The sequence below is a fragment of the Danio aesculapii genome, chromosome 5 (assembly GCF_903798145.1).
Source record: "Danio aesculapii chromosome 5, fDanAes4.1, whole genome shotgun sequence".
Lineage (NCBI taxonomy): Eukaryota > Metazoa > Chordata > Actinopteri > Cypriniformes > Danionidae > Danio > Danio aesculapii.
This window is the reverse complement of record NC_079439.1, coordinates 35147947-35164827: the sequence shown is the minus strand read 5'-3', so window position 1 is coordinate 35164827 and position 16881 is coordinate 35147947. Positions and strand designations below refer to the sequence as shown.

At 36.2% G+C, this 16881-nt stretch overlaps 1 protein-coding gene across 3 annotated transcripts in view; it reads left to right on the top strand.

Annotated features, from left to right (window-relative positions):
• The window catches only part of dab2ipb (DAB2 interacting protein b), a 189542-nt gene that overhangs the window by 17425 nt on the left and 155236 nt on the right, over nt 1-16881 (top strand). The window contains exon 1 of one of the 3 annotated variants that reach the window (XM_056458051.1): nt 8525-8693. The exons of the other annotated variants lie outside the window; for them this stretch is intronic. The gene's annotated coding sequence lies outside the window, so the exon portion shown is untranslated. Of the gene's footprint in view, nt 1-8524; nt 8694-16881 lie in introns of those variants that run through there. 3 annotated transcript variants of the gene reach the window in all.

The window sequence follows — 16881 nt, the reverse complement described above, 5'->3', positions numbered from 1 at the left end:
CGTTTATATCGAAGTTGACATTTAGCCTACCATGTTTGTGTTTCATAAGTAACATTTAATTTTTTCGAGGTGGGTCGTGAGCCCAACGCTCAACCCATTCACTAAAGACAATTTAGCTTACCCAATTCACCTATAGCGCATGTCTTTGGACTTGTGAGGGAAACTGGAGCATACGGAGAAAACCCACATAAACAATGGGAGAACATGCAAACTCCACACACAAATGCCAACTGACCCGGGGCTCGAACCAGTGACCTTCTTGCTGAGAGGTGTCAGTGCTACCCTCTGCGCCAACGTGCCCTTCTTTAAAACTGTTATCACATATAATTCATAATTTTACAAATTGAGGAGCTGACCTTCATTTGAATTAATCTGAATATAGATTTTAGTTAACATGTCTTATAGCTCTTAAACAAGTTGTATAGCTGGACAGAAATGACACAGCTTGGGTATGAGTGGTGAAAGCAGTAAAATATAGTTGATGTGGATTTGAAAAGACAAGTTTGTCGTAGTGAAATTGTTTAGTTGCCGCACAATGGAGGATTGTGTCAGTCACAGGCTTTTAAATGTCTCCGAGGTTTCGGTATAGAGCTTGTAGATGAAGACATCCTCTGATCTGAGCTCTTATGTAGAGGTTGAGTTTGTTTGTTGGTGATGAGAGCCCTGCTGCGCGAGTGTGTTTCTCTGTGTGAAGGAGAAGAGCGACTGAGAGTTCATAGGAGACGCCGCTGTCAGATGCTTCCTGCCTTTCTTTATCGCAAGCAACATTGAGAAAAATGATTGTGAAGGAAGTCATATTGTTTTCTTTCACTTGCATTTCTCTTAAAGGAGTTACTAAAGCTAAATCCAAAACGTTATGGCCTGAAACCAATTAAAATAACAAGCTACGGCTTTTACAAAATAACTGTTTCTGAATGAGTTTCTTCATGGCTGTTTGATGTATTTTTACAGGAAAAGTTCTCCCAAAAAGTTTTGGACATTTGACTTTGACATTGTGGATGAAAATATTAATATTTCATAAAGGAAGAAAATAACACTGAATTTGAAATGCACAAGGGTGTGAAAGAGCTATACTGTTTATTTGTGTCTATAATAATAATAATAATAATAGTCATATTTTTACATTTACACACTTACAATTGAAGATAAAAAGCACTTCAAATAATCAGAAAGTAGAAGTATATAAATGCAATGACAAGTTAGTCTTTTTTTCTTCCTTCCTCCACGCATACAGAAAGATACGTTGCACTTATGTTCAGACATATTCAATTCAGTTCATTTTTATTTCTATAGTGCTTTTACAATGTAGATTGTGTCTAAAGCAGTTTAAAGTCCCCATGAACCAGAATCTGTGATCGTTTTTTTTGTTTTGTTTTTTCTTATTGTGACACCGATCCTAGAGAAAATGAATATTAAATGAGCAAATAGTGGGTGTGGCTTGCTTTTTCTAGCGCTGGCTGAATAGATGTAGTAAAGTATGCATTTCATTCAGAAAGATCGGGAAATGGATTTTAGAAGAATAATTGCAACCTAACAGACTCCTTCTGCTCACTATTTCTGTTTGTTGTCAAAACTGACAGTTGGAGCAGCGTTAGCCACACCCATTACCTCAAAATCACGTAGTCTAATAAATTAACTGAAAACAAAAGAAGTGCATTTTCAGATTTTAATTAAAGATTATAAGGGCAAACTATTGGGCAAACAATTTTTTTCTTAGTGACATGCATAGATGAGTTCCCCACAAAACTGACAATGTGAGCTAACAAAATCATATGGCTAGTTTTGATTTCTTGGGGACTATAACAAGAAGTTCTGGTAAATCGAAATCAAAACTGTTGGTCCAGTTTTCTGAGTTAAAGTTCAATTTAGTTCAGTTCAGAGTGGTTTAATGTTTCTTTTGATCATATTTTCATGTTGTACAAATTTTTTTAGTATTTTTTAAATACACCTTTTATCAAGTCATTTACATAAACAAAAATATTTACTGTAATACGGAAAAGAATTAGTAATTGGTATTTCTTGGCTAAAAGATCTTGCAGCAACTTACAAATTATCAGACATGTTGAAAATCTACGGACATAATAGAGGATTCATTGATTAAACCAGAGATGCCCAGAGTAGGGCCCGAAGGCCAAAGTTGGCCCATTGTAACCTTTCATTTGGTCCACCATCCAATCTGTGAGTAGAATGAGAATGATGGAGAGGGATGGGGCGAATACCTTCAACACAGAGATCATTATTACTAATTTGACGTAACCATTTGTTTTATTGCTGAGCTACAAAAAAAAGCAGACTGAAATGAATTGTTTCAATTAAATGTTTTAAGTGAATCAGATTTTTAAAATGTAAATACTGTGACTCGACGGATAGAGCACGAGAGCATATCAAGTCACAAACTAGTGTAATTGTGTTATGAATGAGATTTTATTTTTTCTTCAATAAGTTCATTATAAAATGTACAAAAAAAAAAAAAACAATACTGTATTAGTATATAATTAAATAAATTAAGAAATTATTCATGGCAACTATATTTACCTTTGGTCCACAAGCCTTAATCAAGTCGATTTTTGGTTCTTCATAAGAAAAAGTTTGCGCACCCCTGGATTAAACATTAAAATTAATATATTTAAATGATAAAAAAATGTAATAAACTAAATAAAAAAGATACAAATTAAAAGTTTGCTAGTAATAGCTTTTCTGAAAGGCAATTACTGTGAATTAAATATTTATATAGATTTTGTGTAGTGCAAATGTTATTTTGTGATCGTGTATTGTACTAATACAATTGAAAGTATGCTGAAATGTTTGGCAAAAGCACTTTTGATGATCTGTTATGATTTAGGCACTATGAGTTTTAAAAATGTACCAGTTGCTTGGGAAATTTGCACCAAACCAATCAACTGTAAATGCAGCCTGTAAGCATAAAAAGTCCATATAATTGGCTAAAATCTATTGGTAGTGTAGCATTAGGTGTAGTATATAAGTATTATTGAAAAAAGATCAGGATGAGACTTTTTTTTAAGAACAATCTAGAGTTACCAAAAACAGTAAATAACATTCTCTTATATTTCTGCGATTGTGTCCAGAAACGCAGGGTTTAGTTCAGATGATTTGAGAGGCAAAATATCCTTATGAAACCCAGCATTACCTAACATCCTTCAGGAAAACAATGCTCGTCAAAATAGGGCTTTCACCATGCGCTCTGTAGCTTTTTGTTTTGTGTTTAGAAATAGCATTGCTGCAAGGGTCTCTACAAATTCCAAACCGTTGTACATGTTGAGAACAAAAGGCCTGAGAAGACACTTTTGTTGAGCAGTCTAAGCACTGTTGAAAGGAGCAAGCGTTGATTTGGATGCTGTTGAAAGGAACATGTATGACTGCTCAGCGTTTCCCAGATGAGGAGTTAATCACTTTGGGTAACAGCAAGCGCACTGAGTCTAATCCGTCTTTCATCTGGCCTGTTTCACTTTCTTGTTTAGTTGATGAAAATGCAAGACTGATGGGGGAATGTCAGTGAGAAATGAGTTACAGAAAATCATTACTGCAGATGGGAAAAAAAGAAAAAAATTATATACAGACAGTTGAGGTCAGAATGATTAGCCCTCCTGTTAAATTTGAATTCTTTATTTTTTTCCCCCCGATTTCGATTTAATAGAGAGAAGACTTTTTTTCAACACATTTCTAAACAACAGTTTTAATAATTCATTCCTAATAACAGATTTATTTTATCTTTGCCATGATGACAGTAGAAAATATTTTACTACATATTTTTCAAGATACTTGTATTGAGCTTAAATTTCTATTTCTAAGGCTTAACTAGGTTAATTAGGTTAACTAAGCAAGTTAATATAACCAGGCAAGTCATTGTATAACAATGATTTGTTTTGTAGACAATCAAAAAATTGCTTAAGGTGGCTAATAGTATTCACCTTAAAAAAATGCTTTTATTCTAGCCAAAATAAAACAAATAAGACTTTCTCCAGTAGAAACAATATTATAGGAAGTACTGTGAAGTCCTTGCTTTGTTAAACATCATCTGAGAAATATTTGAAAGAGAAAACAAATTTTCACAGCTAATAATTTTGATTTCAACTACATATAAATACACCAAAACCCAACAGTCAATGAAATGTGTAGTTAACTCAAAAGTTACTGAGAGTTAATTCTACTCATTTGAAAAGAGTTTTGAACTCCGTGTTGAAGGTAATGAGGTAATTAATTACCTCATTACTTCAACATTACTGAATTAAGTTCACAGTACTCGTATAGATTAGTTTTTTAACTTAAATGGTTTGTTGCAATTGGTGCCTTATTGGGTTTTACAGTACTCCGTTGGTTTGAGTTCTCTTCATTTATTGGATTTTACTGTGCTCAACTTGCTTCGTTTACTCAAATGGATTAAGTTCACAGTACTCATTAGGATTAGTTTTTGAACTTAAATGGTTTGTTGCAATCAGCTTCCTCAAATGGTTTGTTACCTTAATATTTAGGGTTTTACAGTGTAACAACAAACCCAAAAAACAAGGTTGACCCATTTTATTTGTTTTTTGTTTTTTATATAAAGCTAACTATATATAAAATGTCCTCATAATTTAGTTTGCAAAATAAGATAATTTAACTGTATTAAATTGGATTTGTTATGTTAGTATATGGAATGTGGCACCACCACAGCTATCATATGCTAATTAGTCTCTTCATACATCAAATTATGGCATGCCATTCTGCTACTATTTCAATCATGTATCACAAGCTTTGGTGGAGAATGTGGGACTCGTTGTATTTAGAGGGGCTTTTAGACCTCCTCCGTTTGAAGGGCTTTTATGTCTCTCGGTTGGTAAAGAAAGGCGGCCTTTTCAGACTCTGGAATGCAGCACTTGTTGAGTTTTAGGAGGGAATGCAGGTGCTCTGCCATTTTCAGCTTTCAGAACAGGCGCTCATGAGGACCACTGCCTTTTCTCTCACAGGCTCATTCTGGACCTCCCGTGGGTCATTTACAGACATGGCTTTTGTGTTGTTGACATTATCTGTTGACAATGTTCTTAAGGATTGCACAACTTTTCCATCAAAATCTGCATTCCAGCTCTTGGGAATGAGAGAGGATTTTAGCCATTTTTATCTGTCACAGCATCTGTGTGATGTTTGACTATGAAAGTAAAACTATGTTTCACTATGAGTGAACTCTGACCTTTAAACCAATTTAGTGAAAGCAAACAAAAATATTTAGTCAGGTTTGAATCCTTGTTATTCATTTTTTTTAAAGATGTCAACCCATAGTTTAAATCTCTGCATTTAGATTTCTGCCTTTTTTAGAGTGAAGCATGCTTTGGAAAATATATTTTTCACATGCTATTTGAAACTGGTAACTTTGTTCATAGTTTATAAAAAATGCTAAAGTTCTTTATTTCTTTCTTTATTTATTTATTGTTATTAATAGTGTCAAACAAATATTGTGATGCTACATGAACAGCAAAATGAAACAAAAATGCACTGCTCTGGGTATGTTTCGTTGTTGGTTTCAGATGGCAAATTCACTAGAGGGTGCTGTCTTTGTTTTTCTGAATTTGAACAGCGTCACCTAGCCTTGTTTACAGAAAATATCAAGTTGTTTATGGCAAAATGAACCTTAATTGATGCAAAATTATAATTATGTCATCAAATATGTGTAACATGTTAAACATTTCCAGTAGTTAAAGAAAAAAATTATTAAAAATATTTAGTCCTAAAAAGTTTCAAAATGCATAAAGTTATGAAAAACATTTTCTAGAGTTATAATGATGGTTATATAGAAGATAGACACACATCTCGGTGGTCAATCACACGAAAGGCTATTTGACAGGCTGTAATATGGATGACACTGCTCTAGTGGAAAAACACAGATCTCCTTTTGACCTGCAGATTGTCTTGTACAAAGTTGTGAGAAGTCACTTGTTTACTGAAGGGAGAGAGAGAGAGATTTTTGACAGATTCAAATAAAGGCATCTAGAGAATTTTTAATTGCATTTGAGAACTGTTAGCAGCTTAATTAGCACTTGACCTAAATGTGAGACTTCACTCTACAAATAGCTTTTCTTGATCAAATTGTACTGTGACTGTGGAGCTGAATGTAACCTGTTTAAATGGGTCTGTCACCTTATCTGCATGGTGGTAATTCTGACCACTGCCTTCTGCAATCATTAGATGTTCATTAGTTTCTGTTTCATTCCCTCAGTGTCATTAGGGACATCATTAGAAGTCTATACAGTGTTTACTCAGTGTGTAACATCAAAACACAAAGCTCTGATCATAGAGAGGAAAGAAGAGACTAATAGTGCTGATTGCATTGCTTGTCTGTAAAAATGAATATGAAAATAAAAATGAAAGAGAGAAATGAGATGCTTCTATGAGTAATAACTGTCTGGTGATGTTGGTGGAAACATTATCAAGTAGTAAACATATAAACAGACAAACAGACAAGGAAGAGGAAATGAAGATAGTAGTATTGATGACTTAAACTAAATGAAGATACATGTCTTCAAACTAACTAGGTAGGTGTGATATTGCCAAGTACTATGTTATCCTGGATTAACATCTGTGTTGATCCTGGAATGTCATTTTTGTTTAAAAATGAAATTCATACTTTATCCCTACCCCTAAACCCATCGCAACTGTAAATTACTCCCAAAATCAGAGGGTAAGAATATATTTATATTGATGGATAAGAACCATGTAGAAGTACATACTCACCGGACACTATATTAAGTACACCTGTCCAACTGCTTGTTAACGCAAGACTTGTTAATTTCTAATCAAAACAAACACATGGCAACAACTCAAAGCATTTAGGCGTGCAGACATGGTCAAGACAATCAGCTGCAGTTCAAACCAAGCATCAGAATGGGAAAGAAAGGTGATTTAAGTGACTTTGAACATGGCATGGTTGTTGGTGCCAGACAGGCTGGTCTGAGTATTTCAGAAACTGCTGATCTACTGGGATTTTCACGCACAACCATATTTAGGGTTTACAGAGAGTTTTCTGAAAAAAAGAAAATATCCAGTGAGCGGCAGTTCTGTGGGTGCAAATGCCTGGTTGATGCCAGAGGTCAGAGGAGAATGGCCAGACTGGTTCGAGCTGATAAAAAGGCAACAATAACTCAAATAACCACTTGTTACAACCGAGGTATGCAGAAGAGCATTTCTGAATGCACAACACGTCTAGCCTTGAGGGGGATGACTACAGCAGCAGAAGACCACACCGAGTGCCACTCCTGTCAGCTAAGAACAGGAAACCGAGGCTACAATTCACATAGGCTCACCAATATTGGACAGTAGAAGATTGGAAAAACGCTGCCTGGTCTGATGAGTCTCTATTTCTGCTGCGGTGGCATTTGGATGGCAAGATCAGAGTTTGCCGTGTTGAATCTATGCCATGAAGGATTTAGGCAGTTCTGAAGACAAAAGGGGATCCAACCCGGTACTAAGAAGGCGTACCTAATAAAGTGGCCGGTGTAAACTGTAAGCCCAAACTTAACCATAAACTTATCCCTTAATTCTGATTGGCTAATTGTAATGAAATTAGTTGGTGAAACCACACTAATTAACCAATTAACTGAGCAATCACACCAGTCCATTTTAATCAAAACAAATCTTATTCAACTATGACCAAAAAATAAAAAGTAAACATGTATTAATTTATTTTTTAGATTTTACAGTTTGTCTTTTAAAGGTCGGGGCTTGAAAAAAGTCTCAGGCACTCCTAAAAAGGCTCTAGTGATGTTTCTGCTTGGTTCTTCTAAAATCCTCCACACGCTGGTTTCTTCTGAGTTGTATAAGCGTGTGATGATTTTTTAATGAGAGGCTGGCTTCTGTTCTGCTCTTTGTGTCGAGTGTGCTGCTTCTCGGCTCTAGTAGAACTCAAACCTGACGTTTTTGCCTTCTCGACCACAGCCTGATGTCTGATTGGTCCAGTATCCGTCTGGAATTTAGCTTTCCCTGCTCTTAACCCCACCCTCCCTCTGCCCTGAGGGCGTCAATGAACAACGGCATTCCCTTACACAGCCGCGTGTACATGTGCGTGTATGTGTGTGCGTGTGTGTGTTTTCTCCATACAGCGAGAAGAGCAGTAGAAAAGTTTTTTTTTTTTCTTCAAACAGACACACAGCTTATAAAAAATCATACCTAATGAGCGATGTGCACAGGGAAAGTTTGTCTTTTTCTGGAAATGTCGTCTTTTTTTTTTTGCTATTAGCCGGGCTTCTATTTTTGTTCTCTGTGAAGGAAAGACAATCCTTTTCCTCTTGCTCTCTCTTTCACACGTAACATATCCACACTCATTTTCTCTCTCTCTCTCTCTCTCTCTCTCTCTCTCTCTCTCTCTCTCTCTCTCTCTCTCTCTCTCTCTCTCTCTCTCTCTCTCTCTCTCTCTCTCTTTCTTGCATGGCTTAGATCTTGTGTAAAGGGGAGGGTCTGAACTCTGTTTGCAGTGAATGCCCCTGCTGGAGTCTAGCGCTAGCATACACTCTCACTCTCTCACACACAAAACTACCATTCCCGCTAGAAAGAGAGAGAGAGAGAGTGGGTGTACGAATAAGAAGAAAGGGGAGAGTTTGGATATAGCCGGACTCTATCTGGACATTGGGACTTTTTATTCTACTTCTCCTCATGTGCTGATAAAGTGATGGTGCGAGATGTTTTTGCACTCTTGGAGTAATTGAGAGGTAAGGGATTACTTTTCACTTCCCTCTGCTGTTTGTGGATCACTGACAGTGTGCGTGTGTGTGGACAGATGAAAACTTATCAGAACTTAACAGAAACAAGAGTAAGTTCTTTAACTTTCTGCAGTGGTAGACTGGAGCCATAATGCTGAACTGGGTGTTTTATTGGCTAGTTCCTCTCGCATTGCTTTGTCACTGTGAGAGTTATCATTCTCATTCTTATTGGAAATATGATAGCAACTAAAACTTTTCTTCTTAAAGTTTTGTTTCTGAACCAGGGTCAAGCCAAAACTATAACAAGATGATGTTGCTGACTTGTCTCTGGCTAGTGTAGAAAGTGGAAGTCCATGAGCACCAGCTGAGAGCAGTTTTAAAACTGGACAACCTGTATCATAGACATTGTAGTAAAGAATCAATGAGGTATATCAGGCTTGATTTGATTATTAATTATTGAAGATATTTTCCTATTGAAATGCAAATAAGATTATTTACATAGATAATAGAATAGATTAATCTGAGATTCTACATTGAGAATAAATAAATCAGTGATATTGTTTTGCCAGATAAATCATTGAAAAGTAGCTTTTTAAATCAATATATTATAGAAATTTAGTGTCATAGAAATCATATAACATGCATTGAAATTGTCTACTTGTTTTAAATAACTTTTTAAAGTCAAATATGAGGTTCAGTGTTTCCTCTAGGATTATTTCCATCTGTAGCGGCCAACTCTATTGGGCGTTTTACACAGATATACCAACTACCTGTGGCGTTATTTCATTGACAAATGTCGTGAGCGCAGTATTACAAGTCGAGATCGCATTCATGTAATACGAGCATGCGAATCCCTGTGCTCGAGCGCCGATTTCCTCTGTTCTTGCACAAAACTTCTTGTGCGCTCTCAAATAAACGCTGCTGAAGTGCGATTTATGAGCGAGTATGTCTCCAACATTTATTAGATTTGCTAGGAATATTTATGAATGTCTCCAATAGACCTACAGAGCGGCATTAATGCGTCCTGAAGTAATGTGAAACAGCTATGAACTCCAGCAAGATAAAGTCATTGTATGCAGAACCACAGACCTTTATCTATAAATAAAATATAATTATATAAACTCATCATAACTGAAAGCTACATCGTGTTTGCTGACCTCATGCATCATGCACCTGTCACTCAGTCAGTCAGTCATCACGTCACTTTAAAGGGTTAAACAAATAGAGCACAGCACTACTGCGATTACAGAAAAGTATGCGCTGTTGTAATCCCCTTGCCTTTTAATGTTTAATGTTTTGGTGCGATTATAACCCGCTATTTAAAAACGGCTAAATGTTTTGAATGAGAAGCTGTAATGTAGCCGTGGCGGGATGAATTTTGGTGTGGCGCCCCGCCATGGAAGAATAAATGTAGCGGAAACCATGAGGTTAATATTTTTCTATTGTAATTCATCGTTACATTTTGATGGACACAATTTTTATCTGCATCTGTATTAATATATTCAAAATGACATCTCAGAAATCAAGATACAATAGCTGTACAAAAATCCTACAGGTATATATTGGTACTTCAGTGGGACCTCTTAGTGCCTGAAATATTCAAAAATGTATTGCTTGGAATATTTGGATACTACTTAGTATGGCTGTGCAATTAATCATAATTGAATCGCAATCGTGATTGAAATGTTGCAATTTGGCCAACCGCAAAAGACTGCGATATGAGTATATATTATTTAATTTCCCCCACCCTGTGTGCGACAGTCTTACTAGCCAATTGAATGAGCACACTTTCGTGCGGCCAATCAGAATAGTGCAACAGAACTATGCGGAATACCCACAATAAAACAAACAAACAGGAAAGCACAGACGAGTAGGATGATGGCGTCTGCTGCTTCAAAAGTATAAATAGACCCATCATTATTAAAGAAAAATGGCACGTCGGTAATATGGGAATATTTTGGTTTCAAAGTCACAGACACTGAACAGAAACGGGTCATTTGTAAGAGCTGTCGCAGAATTGCTGCCAGCATGAGGAAATTAAACAACCAGCACCTAAAAAAGCACCGCAGACGGCTATATAAGGAGTGTGATTGAGCTGAAGCTTAACTAAAAAATTTAATTGCAAATCAAATCGAAATCGCAATATCTGTCAAAAAAAATCACAATTAGATTTTTTTCCTCAAATCTGTGTGGAATTTCCACGTTCTCCCCATGTTCGCGTAAGTTTCCTCTGGGTTTTCCGGTTTCCGGTTTAAGACGTGTTATAGGTGAACTCTCACATTCAATCTGCCCAGTTGGTGGAATGAACTCCCTATCTACATCAGAACAGCCGAGTCACTTGCTGTCTTCAAGAAACGACTAAAAACTCAACTGTTTAGTCTCCACTTTCCTTCCTAATCTGCATCTGCCTCTCTGGCTATACCACTAACTGTGCTCTCTCTCTCTCTCTCTCTCTCTCTCTCTCTCTCTCAAAAAAAAAAAAAAAAAAAAAACAATTTTTTTTTACTATTGCTTTGCTTCTTAGACTTTACGCACCTGAAACTTGTCTGTAGCACTTGTTCACTGCTGCTCTTATAGTTGTGTAAATTGCTTCCTTGTCCTCATTTGTAAGTCGCTTTGGATAAAAGCGTCTGCTAAATGACTAAATGTAAATGTAAATTGGGCAAGCTAAATTATCTGTAGTGTATTTGTGTGAATGAGTATGTATGGATGTTTCCCAGTGATAGGTTGCAACTAGAAGGGCATCCGCTACGTAAAACATATGCTGGATAAATTGGCGGTTCATTCCATTGTGGCAACCCCAGATTAATAAAGGGACTAAGCCGAAAAGAAAATGAATGAATGAATTTGATGTTAAAAAGGTAAATGTTCTATTATACATCCTATGTCCTATTAGGTAAATGTTCAATTATAAACTTTGTCACTGGTGAGGTAGAATGTAAATGTCATTGTAAAATAGCTTTAATGTTATTTGTGAATTTGAAAATATATATTGGAATGCCAAAAAAAAACAATATCAAGGCCATACCAAGGCCAGTTTTGCAAGATAAGTCGATATATTGATTATTCTAACCTACCTACAGTATGTTTTTGAAAACATAGTACAGACTACAGAGCTTTGATTATTTAGCAACATACAATAGTTTGTCCAGTTGACCATTATGTAAGGCTGTCTAACATTAGTGAGAATGAAGTGATTCATTCTGCATGTGCTTATTACTGATCTCTTATACCATTACATACCAGTCTGTTGACCATTGCAGGGCAATGTGCAGGACTGTATTCACACATCATTGTTGCTCTATTAATAGCCTGAGACAGGGCAGGGAGTGAGCCTGCAGCTGAAGGGAAGGAAGTGGGCCTGGAGAGCACAGGGATTACCAGGGGTCACTGCACCAGGGGCCCCCACACTGGTCATTCCCTCAAACTGGCTTTTTGGGAAACCTTGATAGCAGCCAATGCTGAAAAATGAGTGACGTTGCGAGTCCTTCATTAACATCTCTGCAAATCTTCAATTAGGTAGCCTTCATATACAGTCTCAATATGGCGACCGTTTGTATGAGCTATTTATTAATGACAGCCTGTCCTACCAGAATAAAACAAAGAGACTGACAGGAAGCCAGAGAAAGAACAACAGACTCTGCGGCATAATGCAACGCCGTCACAGCTGTGACATTATATATGGTCACCGTCTGAATGGGGGAAGGTATGAATGAAAATTAATAACTGGATCCCAAGGAACAGAGATTAGATAACATGTTCTCATTTCACTTGCAAAAACAAGCGTCTGGAGCGCTTTGAGTTTCCCCTTGTGTGAGTTATTACAGCACAGGTTTCTGGGTTTATTCAGTAGGGGACTTTACCTGTGGAATGTTAACTGCCTTCATTTCTCTTCCGTCACACGTTTTGTTTTTCTCCTCCCGCCGGCAAAACTCTCTCATCCCTTTCTCTACACGTCTGTTTCCAGCACTGCCTCTGTCAGTCAGAGCTCAACACCTAATGCTTTGACCTGCAAAGACCTGAAAATTTAACTGTGACTATGAAGACTTTGATTGGATTGGCGTCCCGTTAAACTTAGACCCTCCCTTAACACCTGCTATTAATTTGTATTTCCGGTTCCTGGATTAGATTTTATGCTTTTGGCAGACGCTTTTATCTAAAGTGACAACTTTTCCAAAGTTTGGGCTCAGTAAAAAAGTTAAGCCAAGCTACATTAAATTGATCAAAAGTGACAGTAAAGACATTTCTAATGGAAACAAACGAGCAAAACATATATACAAAGATTTCTGAAGGATCATGACAAAATACTAGTAGATAAGCTGCTAGATATTTAGCTTTTGCAATAAGAATAAATTGCATTTTTTTTTTTACAAATAAAGCTGAAAAGTCATTTTGCAGTGTTTTTTTATTTATTTATTTTTTTTTGTTTCACTTTTATACCCAACACAACATAAAATTCACAATACAAAATCCACATTCAGGAAAAGGATGTAAACAAATGATACCAAACATTATAGCATAAATATAAAATATAAAATAATACAAGACAGCCAACATGACAATCCTTCAATTTTCCCTCTACATGCTCTTTAAGTAATTACTGTAAAAAGCGACCCCATTTCTGATTGAAAGTATGGGTGGAGTCCTGAATTCTTGCCAACATACATTCATATGATGCAGTAGAAGTCATCATCTCAATCCAATCCTTAAAAGAGGGAGTATCTGAGCTCTTCCAATTTTGCAGATCCAGACTCACAGCCATAATAAATCCTGCAACGACTAGCATTGTGATTTATTTTTGATCAAACTAAATTCTGCCACCAATAGTTGGAATGGTATTGTACTCAATTTATGAGAAGTGAACCCATGGTCTTTTTTTTTTTCTCTGTCACTTGATTTAACACCAATTATTGCTCTGATTTATTGCTCGAATCTGATTGTTGTTTGGTTGTTTAAATTACTTTTTTAAAATGGCCAAGAATCCATTGTAAACTGATGATAATTATGACCTGTTTGCATAAAATTAGGATAACAAGATGACACTGCACATACAAACTCCACACAAAAATGCCAACTGACCAAGCCGGGGCTCGAACCAGTGACCTTCTTGCTGTGAGGCAATTGTGCTACCCACTGCGCCACCGTGCTGCCCTTTATAATATAATATTATATAATATAGTTTGCATGTTCTCCCTGTGTTCGCATGGGTTTCCTCCGGGTGCTCCAGTTTCCCCCACAAGTCCAAAGACATGGTATTGGTGAATAGGCTAAGCTAAATTGTCCGTAGTGCATATGTGTGAATGATTGTGTATGGATATTTCCCAGTGAAGGGTTGCAGCTAGAAGGGCATCCGCTGCGTAAAATATATGCTGGATAAGTTGGCAGTTCATTCCGCTGTGGCGACCCCAGATTAATAAAAGGTGAAAAAAATGAATAATTTAATTTAATTTAATATTATTATATTATATTATATTATATTATATTATATTATATTATATTATATTATATTATATTATATTATATTATATTATATTATATTATATTATATTATATTATATTATATTAGCCAGTGCTCCACACAGAGATCTGATCATCACAGTGTAATATGTTTTCTTTTTCGCAGTGTGTTTAGACTTGCTTGCTTTTAAAGAGAGTCATGAAACAGTAGTAGAATTTGTCAGTCTTCGTAATCCCCCTTGAATGTGCTTGTTATAGATGTGGCTAGAAAAAGAAAACCGTGTCTTTGTATGTGTGTGTGCGTGAAACAGGATGCTCATTGTTCTCTCCTTGTTACAAACAATCAGTTGGTCATCAGATCCTTTCACAATTGGTCAAACGAAACCTGTTAATGAAGTGCCGCTAACACAGAGCTACAGTATTCTGAGAGAGTGAGTCACATATGCTCACAAACAGAAGTTGATGATGACAAGCATGTCTGTTTGCATTATGGACAAGTCACACGCTTCATGATGCCCTCTAAACAAAATTGTATCCAGTTATTTTGTTATTTATTTAATCTATCAAGTTTTTGTGGAAACCAGAGGACTTTCTGCAACGTTTCCCAGCAGCTAAAGTGTGATTGTTTGTTATTGTCATAGTAGTGTGTGTGTGAGGCAAAGGAAGCTCTGGTGGGCCTTGCAATGCTTCATGCTGCGAATGACGTGTTTGACACTTTGACCTGGGCATCCACTCAGACACAGACACACACATTCTTGCACACAAACAAACATGCACGCACGCACGCACGCACGCACGCACGCACGCACGCACGCACACACACACACACACACACACACACATTGCATAGTGCCTTAAATAAAACAGGACAAGACATTCACGGTTGGTCCATTCTCCTCCACAGATTGGTACAGCACTCAACACATGATTCTGACTCAGTAATGACTATCAAGGTGCCGATTATAAATCCAGTCTGTTGTTTCTCAGGGAGTGTTTGTACTTCATAAAATCAAATGGCTAACGATTGTGTAGGAGAAACGGACACACGTTGGTGTCACAAACATTTGAGGCATTTGAGAAAGCACCTGGGTCAAGTTCTGACACATGTATACTGGCATTCTTTACATTTTAACCCAGGCACTCACACATATATACAAAACAGTACAAGGTCACAACAGGAAAACTAAAGAATGTGCATCATTTCCACTGGTGCCCTCCAACTTCCTTCATCACTTCGCGTACACTCACACACCCAAATAGGCTTGCAGTCACACACATAGAGGTATGTGGTTTGCTATAAGCTGTGATGGCGGCATTGCTATTTTTAAGGGGAAAAAAGTGTATGTCCCATTCAGTCGCTGGTCTTATGAAGTCGAATAAATGTGACCAATTTTTTTTTTTTTTTCTGCCAGAGCTCTACTAAAAGCCATTGACATAAGTGTAGGGGAGTTCAATGGCTACCAGTTTCTTAGAATAATCAATTGATGATATGTTTAAAATGTTATTTTCAATTAGCACAATGTAGCACCCAAATAATAATTAACTATATAAATACTTCATCTTTGACGTTATCGTTGAAGTATTTATTTATATATACATACATACATTTCAGTAAAACTAGTAATCCAAGTTTGTAATCTAGTAAGTAAAAGGTGCTGTATGTAAGTTTTTGATTCTTCTAAAGCATTAAAATACCATAATATGTTTAAGAAACATGCCAAGTGAACATTCTTGTTTATCTGAAAAACAATGCTGAAGTCAGATATTCTGCTTTGAACATGTGCATTACGTGCCGGAACGTCTGCTTTGTTTTGGTTATTTATCCCGCCCAATGCCAGGTAAGCCAATATTTCAGTACCCCGGGTTGCCTTGGGGGAAAACCACATATTTGATTCATTCAGTCATAAGGGCTCTCAAAGTATGCGCCTGCAACTGAAATGCAACAATTTCAAATGGTTTATTTTATTTTCAAGATCTGAGGTAAACTATCTGCTGCTGCTTTCAGTAACATGGCAATAAATGTCATGTAAAATGGCATTCAAACTCACATTATTAGCATTTAACACTGAATAAAGCACATGAGGTGTACCTGAGATGATCATTGTTTTCTGTTGTTCAGCTTCAACTAAGGCTGCAACTAACAATTATTTTAATAATCGATTAATCAGTTAATTAATTTTTCGATTAATCAATGAATCAGATTTTTTTTAAAAACAAGAAAAGAATTTATTTCTGACCCTTTATTCAAAAAAGCTCTTATCTGAGCTGTTATAATAATAATTAAATAAAAAACTTAAGTAGTTTTGTCCTGTTTTCAATCCAAATATTTAAATATTTAAATTAAGAATAATGAAATAGTAATGAAATTGTCTTGTTTTCTGGAAAAAAACACCTCAAAATTAAGTGCATTGTTTTCTTAAAATAAGCAAAATTATTTGCCATTAGGGTAAGAAAATAATCTTAATGAGATGTAATCTCAAACTGAAGTTTTAAGCATCACTTAATTTTCTCATGCCATTTTTCTTGTCTGTTCTTGATTTAAGATTTTTTAGATATTTAGACTGGAAACGAGATGAAATGACTAAGTTAGAAAAGCTTTTTTACAGTGAAGACATGACAACAGATGAAAAAATGAATGATCCAATAAAGGCGAGTGAATAAAAATGTGTCTTTAGTCTTGAATGCAAAGTAACTGAAAGTTACCACCGCTGCTTTACTACTGTTACTGACCACTTCACTG